Genomic DNA, 8911 nt, shown 5'->3' on the forward strand with positions numbered 1-8911 from the left:
CTTAACTGCCGGCCTTTTCTCTCCCCGGGCCCGTCGCTCCGGGGTGGGCGCCCGAGCGCCGGCGCCGCCGCCTCCCCCGTGGGCAGCGGTGGTACCTCCCGGCGTCCGACCAGCGCCCGGGCCCAGGGGCCCCCTTCTCTCTGCCCCCGCGCACGCCGCCGCGCTCCGCCCCGCCACAGAGTCCCCGCCGGGCGAGAGCGGCTCCACATCCGGGTACTGCCGCACCCAAGGCCGGAGCAGCACCTTCTCTGAGTGCCTAGCAGGGGGATCCTCAGCAACAGTAGGGTGGGAATGGTTTTGCAGAGCCGCGCGACCCGGGAAAGAAAGGAGAGGAAAAGCGATGCCTAAGCGTCTCTCCAGGGCCCAGGGACAGTGCGCCTGCGCGCGGGCCGGAAAAAAGCGGGTAGACGCCCATCCCCAGTCTCCGGCGATGGAGGGGCGGCTCCAGGAGCTGTCGCCTACCGTTGGTGCGGCGCACCCCATTGGCTGTAAGGAAAGGGGTGGGGCAAGGAATTCCGTCAGGCCAGCCTGGAGGTGGAGCTGGAGGAAGTGAGGATGAGGATGCGACCCAGGCTGCTGAAACTGGGGAGCTATGATGAGGTCAGTCTTTCATTAAGTTCTAGTGTACTTGGGTGTACTAAGTGTGAATTTGGGATTCCTTGTTGTTTTAGTCTTCTATTTTAACGGGGCTGGGAATAGGACACATGACTGCATAGATTAAAGGCAACCTGTATTTTTGTATGCATAAATTAAAAACATTTCAAATCAGAGTGGATGATTAGTGATGTTTTTAAGCTGAGCAGAATGGTACTGAATGATATATGTCTTGCCTTCTTGCGGAATCAGGATGGTAAGTAGACTCCAAATAACGCCAGCTCCTAAGAAAGAGTTTACAAGTATCTTGCCTGTTGATAAGTCCCTCACCCACGACAAAATTCTGTCCCAATCGCAAAATACAACCTTGAAAGAAAAATAAGAGGACTGTAAGAGTGGTTTCTGGCTGTTATTATTTAAATGACATTATGGTATGTACGATTTAAGACCGTTGTGTCAAAGCCCAGCATGGATGCGTTGTTAGTACAATGTTGCTTTTCCTGAGTCAAGGTAGGGAGAAGACTCCAATAGAATCGAATAATCAAGAGGAAAGAAAGGAGGTATAAAAGGAAACCAATGAATTATTATGTAGTGAAATAAATAAAATGTCCTTAATTTTTTTTGTAAATAAAAGTAACAGGAAAGTACCAATATGGAGTCCCAAAGGCCAAAGAGAGCTAATTTTAGAAATTAAATGGTTAAAATATGTGCTCAAAATAGACCAACCAAATTTCCAGTCTGTTTCAGACATTTTCGTCCTGGAAATTTTAAATGTGCTATTGCCAGAGCTACTCAACTGCAACTGTTCAGTTAAGGGCACTGTTACGTATTCCTGCTCTGCCAACTGTTTCTTCTCTCTCTGGGATTTTTTCTGGTTTTCTTCTTTCATTGTTAACCAGTTAAACTGATCACATGAATTAATAAGCTAATAAAAAGATTTTAGAAAAAAATACAGCCACTTCGCAAGTTATACTTGTGGTTGGTTTTGTGAAGTAAGTTAACTCAAGTAAAGGCCAACTGAAATGTTAAACTCCATAGTGTGACCTTGCATTTTACATCAAACACAGTGTATTAATAATGGCTTTCCATTATTTTAGTTGTGTTTAATTGTTTTTATCCTACCCAGGAAGTTTTATACTTACTCAGATATAGCCTAATATATAATATATATAGACTTATTCTTAATACCAGCGATTAGTTGTGACTTTGAATTTTATTTACCCTTAAAAAGGAAAAGGCTCTTAAGAGGTGATCTAGCCCAGTGGTTTTCTTTTCTTTTCTCCCCCACTCCAAACCCTCTATTCTTGCCCTGTACTTATGATCTACAAAGGGAGATAGGTGCATGAAGCAATATAGCAAGGCAGGAGCCTGCCTATAGTCTTTCCTTCCTCCTACCTTTGCAGGGGCTCTACAGAAACTCATCAAAACCTTTAGAGTACCACTGGGCACAAGCATGAAAACCTCAAATTATCCCAATCCCCATATTTGATAAGAAAATGAGGTCAGGACTGATTACGTAACTTGTCCAGGATTACAGAGGAAGTTAAGACATAGAGCTAAAAATGATAACCCACCTAATTCTGGATGTATTTCTCTATATTAAACACTCTCTTATCCATGCATCCCCTTACTAAATACATTGTGAATTTTTTTTTTTTTTTGAGGAAGATTAGCCCTGAGCTAACATCTGCTGCCAATCCTCTTTTTGCTGAGGAAGACTGGCCCTGAGCTCACATCCGTGCCCATCTTCCTCTACTTTATATGTGGGACACCTACCACAGCATGGCTTCCCAAGCAGTGCCATGTCTGCATCTGGGATCCAAACCGGCGAACCCCCAGCCGCCAAAGTGGAATGTGCAAACTTAACCGCTGCGCCACGGGGCAGGCCCCTTACGTTGTGAATTTATAACACTATCATGTTGCTAAGACTGTTTCAAGGCCATTAAATCACTACAGTTTGCCAATGGTCTCTAAATGTTTTTGATCGTACATCCTTTCAGTACATAATTTTTGAACACCTAATATATGTACTTATTAATGTATCAATTATATATGTGTACTACCATATTATATATGTAATAAAACATACTCAAAAATAGAAATTATAAGAGGATAAGATAAAAAATATATAGAAAACTTTCATACCTTCATCACTCCAATAGATCATCTGCATCCCTACATGTTTAAATTGGTATTCTCCAAAGTAGACACACCCCACTTTGGAGACAACTGTGTCATACATGTGTCTGTCATGTTTAGAACTCAGTCATTTTGCACAGGTGTTTGCTTATCTGCCCATTTGTTCAGAAAAATTTAGAATCATTCAAAACTCGTAAGATTTTTATTCCAACCATAAGGAAGATAAAATAAATCCTTGTTCCATAAATGAAGTAGTGTTTCTATTCACCTACTATTCTACCACTGTGAATGAATTTGTGGCTCCTTTACAGTCTACAAAATATTTATAATATTTGGAGAGTAACTTTATTAGAGTAACACTATTTGCTATAACAGACAGACCCCCAAACACATAAAGGCTTAGATACAATTTTTGTTTCCCATTCATATAATAGCCTAACGCTTTCCTCCACATGGTGATTCAGAGACTCATGCTGTTGTTCCACCATCCCCTAAAGTTATCCAAGTCTAACTTAAGAAAGAAGGACAAAGTGTAGAGGAGGGCATACTCACTTCTCAAAAGTCTTGGCCCCCAAAATAGCATATATCACTCAGTCGCATTTCATCATCTAGAATTCAGCCCCATCTAACTGAAAGGGAGGAAAAATGTAGCTTCACTGGGTGCCCGAGAAGAAAAGTGTATCATCAGCTAGTGTCCACTGAGGAAAACAGAGATCACTCTAACTATTCAAACAGAAGGAATTTAATACAGCAAATTGTTTGCATAAGTGTTAGAAGGGCTGCAGAAGCAAAAAGAGATTAATGACTACTGTAAAACACTATCCCCCAGGGCTAAAGGAGCAAAAGAGGAAATGATGTTACCCAGGACCCATGATCACTGTGCCATTGAGGCTGCTGATGTTGGAACTGCTGCTGTTTTGCAGTATGCCAGGAGCCCACACTCACACTGAAGCTGCAGTGGACCAGGAGCCTAAAGTTGCCTACCATTGTCACTACCACTGCCAAAGTCAGGGCTCCATGAGTGCAGGGCACACTCTGCCATTGCAGCCCCTGTAACTGCCCTGCCTGATTAGGAACCCAGAAGCTGCTAAAAGCTCCATCAGAAGCAGGAAACAAAAAATGGCTCCTCCTCTCATCGGTTGGTCTCCCATTAGTCTCTAATAACAGGAATAGTCTACGCTTTGGGGCACTCAACACTATTCTCACCATTCTACCATATGTAAACTTCCACATAACAAACAACATCATGCATCTGCCTAACAGGATACAACTATTCCACTTAAAATGAAGATACCTTCACACCTCCGTGAAAAGAGAAGGCACAAAGTCCCAACCGTTACCATATCCATATCTGGGAGATAATTCCACTTCTAGTTCACCCACAATCCCTCCTGGATACTCTGTAACTTACATTATAAAATTAACAACCACCAACAAAGTTAACAGACATTTTGCTAGACTGACCAAGAAAAAAGAGAGAAGACTCAACCACCCACCCACACTCCTTATGTAAAATAGTAGGGTCCATCGACTGATGAATGGATAAAGAGAATGTGGTGTATATATATACAATGGAATATTATTCAGCCATTAAAAAAGAATTAAATCTTGCTATTTGCAACAACATGGATGGACCTTGAAGGCATTATGCTAAGTGAAATAAGTCAAAGAAAAACAACACTTTATGATCTCACTTATATATAGAAGCTTAAAAAAAAGCTCATAGATACAGAAAATAGATTGGGTGGTTGCCAGAAGTGGGGATTATTGCTGGGGCAGGGAGGGGGAATGGGTGAAGGGAGTCAAAAGGTACAAACTTCCAGTTATAAATAAGTCATGGAGATTCTTAAAAGTTCTCATCATAAGAATAAAAAAGTTTATAAGTATGTATGGTGACAGATGTTAACTAGACTTACTGTGGTAATCATTTTGCAATATATACAAGTATCAAATCATTATATCGTACAACTGAAACTAATATAATATCAATTATACCTCAACAAGAAAAATAGGGAAATAAGAAAAATAATTGGTTTTATACATAACAAGTGTTGCATGTTGAATTATGGCCTCCAAAAATCTATGTTGAAGTCCTAACCACTCCACCCGTACCCATGAATATGACCTTATTTGAAAAAAGAGTTTTTGTAGATGCAATCAAGTTAAGATGAGGTCATACTGGCATAGAGTGGGCCCTAAATCCAATAGCTGGTGTCCTTACAAGGAGATTTGGACACTCAGAGATATGGTAAAGAAGCCCATTTGACAATGGAGGCAGAGATTGGAGTGATGCCCCTGTAAGAATGCCAAGAATTGCCAGCAACCATCAGAAACTAGGAAGAAGCTAGGAAGGATTCTTCCCTGGAGCCTTCAAAGAGCACGGCCCTGCCAACACCTTGATTTTGAATTTCTAGCCTCCAGAACTGTGAAAGAATAAATTTCTGTTGTTTTAATCCACCAAATTTGTGGTAATTTCTTACAGAAGCCCTAGGAAACTAATACCAGAAAGGAACAAAATCAGCATAGCCAAGTGTCAGTCTCCACTTCCAATTGAGTGGAAATATTTCAGTGTCCCCTGGTGGAACCATTCCTCGTTTAGGAAATAAGTTCTTTAAACCAGTAAAACACAAAGTTGTAGAAATAAGAATCAAAAATTTTTTCTAAGGTGGTTATTAATGTAATAGTGAAAAGAGCCATGTCGACCCCTTGATTCCTGAACCTATTAATTCTGACTATGGGAGCACCATATATTGGTCACATGTTCAAAGCAGTTATCTCAGTTGGTATTCTAATGGTCAGCCATTTAGTTTCAACCACAACTCAGGAGCAAACAGGAGCTATTTCACAAAGGCAAAATATTTATTGACAGAAGAGAGCATAATTGTGCACTAAAACCCTAGAGTTTTACACTGGGATTCTATTATCAACATTTGACAGAGGATCCATATAGTATCTCCATCTGTCACAGATACTTAACAACATTGGCTCTGCTGGGTCATATGGCCCACACAGCAGCGAAACTTGCCCTGCAGCTTGGGCCTGCTGCAGAGTTTTCTCTTGCTTTGAGACTGACTCAAAACTGGCTTATAGAACAGACCAGTACAAATGTGATATATCTTGCCTCTAAAATCCAAAGATGCCCAAGTGTTTTACCTTTTTCTTAGCAGTTAAAGGGGCAACTTGCCTTTTATTTTAGAGAAGGTATTCTGATATGCCCCATACCGCTAGACTCCTGGCAACTTCACCAAAGGGATAAGACTTAAATTTTCTTGGAGATTATCTCCCACTCACTGGCATGCATATATCTTACTAAGGCTCTAGAGTTCTTAACACTTCTGGCCCACCAAGTCAAATCAATATAAGGTCATCACTATAATGGACAAGCATGATGCCCGGTAGGATGGTAAGACAATCAAGGTCTCTATAAATTGAATTATGACAGCAGTAGACTTTACATAGTCCTGAGGAAAGACCTTGAAGTTATTCTGCTGCTCCTGCTAGGTGAAAGCAATGTTTGTGATGATACTTGTCAAGTGACACTGAGAAAAAAGCACTTGCCAGAATAATAGCCACAGTAGGTGGAGCTGCATATTGATATGCTCCATTAAATAAGTGCCACATCTAAAACAGTAGCTGCAATTGAGTCACTACCTGATTAAGTTTACAATGATACGCAAAAGCCAGCTTCCTTTGCAGGCTAAACAGAAGTTAAACAGGGAGGTGATAGAAATCACCATCTCTGCATGTTCAAGTCTTTGGTGGTGGCACTAATCCCTGCAGTTCCCCCATGGATGTGGTTTTGCTTTGGGTTTATTGTTTCGGTAAGAAGGGCAGTTACAGGACTTCCATTTGGACTTTCTTACTACTATGTCTTACTCCATACATCAGGGAGCCAATATGCATATTCTTCCAGTTGCTAAGAATGTCTATTCCAACTATGCATTCAGAAACTAGGGAACTAACTGTGGTTATCATTATAGAACGTACTAGAGCCAAAACTGGATTAACCATGTGACCTCCGTAAGGTACCGCTCTGACCAATGGATTCCAGTGGCTTCTTGGGTGCCCACAAGGATTGGCGTACTCACAGCTGGTATATAGGAATTCCTAAAAAAGAAATGTCCCTTTCCCTAGTGCCCATTCACTCTGGAAAATGGCTACTGGTACCTTTTGGGGAGAAAAAAAGGGGGAGTGAGAGTTATTGGATAAATTTTTGACTGTGTCACAGGGTCCTTTCTCATGAAGACCCAGCCTCCTCTTCATTCAAGGACCTGTGAAATGGCTTACATCCATACACTGGATGAAAAGCCACGGCACTTCACTGTGGTGACCTAACAGGTCTCTGATGACCAGAGCTAGAGTTTTTCTGATTGTATAGATCAAAAATTTCTTAAGATGCCCATCTATTTAATTCACTGTGGTTAATAGCCACCACCAAAGATCTGTGTGAGTTAAAACAACTGCCTGCCACTCTGGTTTTACTGCCCATGTTAGCAACTGTATTCATCTAGTCTCTGGTGGTTAAGCACTGACACCTGGCCTCTGTTACTCTGGCTTGAAATCAAGGAACCTGTTTCAATGATGAAATCGCCCACCATCATCTCTGACCTGTAGATGGCAGCCGTCAGTGAGATTTTTAAAGACACTGGCTATCCTCTCATCACTGCATTTCTCAATATCTTAGTGAAGAGTGTGTCCTTTGGGACAATTTTTCCTGCTCCCGAAGCTTTTGGGTTCCTTCCTTGAAATTATATCAGGGAAGTTTTGGCATCTCAACCTACTGAAAGTAACCCACCATTAAGTCCAGTTTTCAGTCAACTGACCTGCTGCTTGAGCTACACATTGTATAGAAAAACTCTGGTAAGTGCTCCCATGTTGATAAATTCAACCCAGTCCAATGTTAAGTTCTGTTCTTTCTTGTCTGGCACTTGTAGAATCCATTCCCACACATATTCTCAGGTCTCTGACAAGACAAATTTGCAAAACCTTGAAATTTGGGGGTCCATAATCTATCTTCTCCCAGGTCAGACAAGGAACCACTTCAGATTAATTCACTACAGGATCTTCAATCAAGGGAAGCCTAGTCTCCTCAGACATGGGGAACAGGAGTGTTTTGGTTGGCAAAAAAAGCTCAGGGGAATGAAATACTACTTTTCAATAAAAGTGAACAAAGTTAATGCACACAAGAATTTGGATGGATCTCAAGGGCATTATCTCAAAGAGTTACATACTGTATAGTTCTATATATATAAACATTCTTGAAGTGACAAAATTATAGTGATAGAGAACCATTGGTTGCCAGGGGTTAGAAGTGAGGAAAGGGTGTGACTATTAAAGGGTAACACAAGAGTTTCTTTGTGGTGATGGAACAGTTCTGAATCCTGGTTGTGGAGATAGTTACTTGAATCCACACGTACGATAGAATTTCATAGAATTCTGCACCCCCACCCCCAAAAAAAGAGTGCATATAAAGACTAGTGAAATCTGAATAAGATCTGTACCTGAGTTAGTAATATTGTACCAATGTTAGTTTCCTACTTCTTACAAGGTACTATGGTTATGTTAAGTATTATCATTGGAGAAAACTGGGCAAAGTGTACACGGGAACTCTATATTATTTTTGCAACTTACTATGAGTCAAACTATTTTAAACTAAGAAGTTAGTGAAAAAAAAAAGAAACAAAGAAAAGAAGAATCTAAGGGAGATACCGGGGGTTCAAGTTTCTCAGATTTGTCTGAATCTACCTAAATGTCTTCATTCTAAGTCTCAGGGTCCCACTTTTTCCCAATCTATGCCCCAACTTTTACAGAGAAGAGATTCTAGGTCCTCACTGATATCATTGCACTGATGAGTTAACCAACCCTGGTACTTCCTTGCTTCTCTGCTTCTAGATTTCTTTTTTCTTTTCTTTTTTTTTTTAATATTTTTTATTTTTTTCCTCCCCAAAGCCCCCCAGCACATAGTTGCACATTCTTGGTTGTGGGTCCCTCTAGTTGTGGCATGCAGGATGCCGCCTCAGCATTGCCGGATGAGCGGTGCCATGTCCATGCCCAGGATCCAAACCTGCGAAACCCTGGGCCTCAGCAGTGGAGGGCGCGAACTTAACCACTCGGCCACCGGGCCAGCCCCTAGATTTCTTTTATATGAGATAATAAATATCCTTCTTTAGTTGTTTTT

General features: G+C 41.2%; 1 long non-coding RNA gene across 1 annotated transcript; it reads left to right on the top strand.

The window, feature by feature from the left end:
• Nucleotides 1-211: 211 nt before the first annotated feature.
• Nucleotides 212-2558, top strand: LOC138915262 (uncharacterized). The gene is made up of 2 exons (XR_011420951.1): nucleotides 212-600; nucleotides 2263-2558. It is a non-coding gene; the product is annotated as an uncharacterized lncRNA (long non-coding RNA).
• The last annotated feature ends 6353 nt before the right edge of the window (nucleotides 2559-8911 follow it).

The sequence above is a fragment of the Equus caballus genome, chromosome 8 (genome assembly GCF_041296265.1).
Source record: "Equus caballus isolate H_3958 breed thoroughbred chromosome 8, TB-T2T, whole genome shotgun sequence".
In the NCBI taxonomy this organism is placed as follows: domain Eukaryota; kingdom Metazoa; phylum Chordata; class Mammalia; order Perissodactyla; family Equidae; genus Equus; species Equus caballus.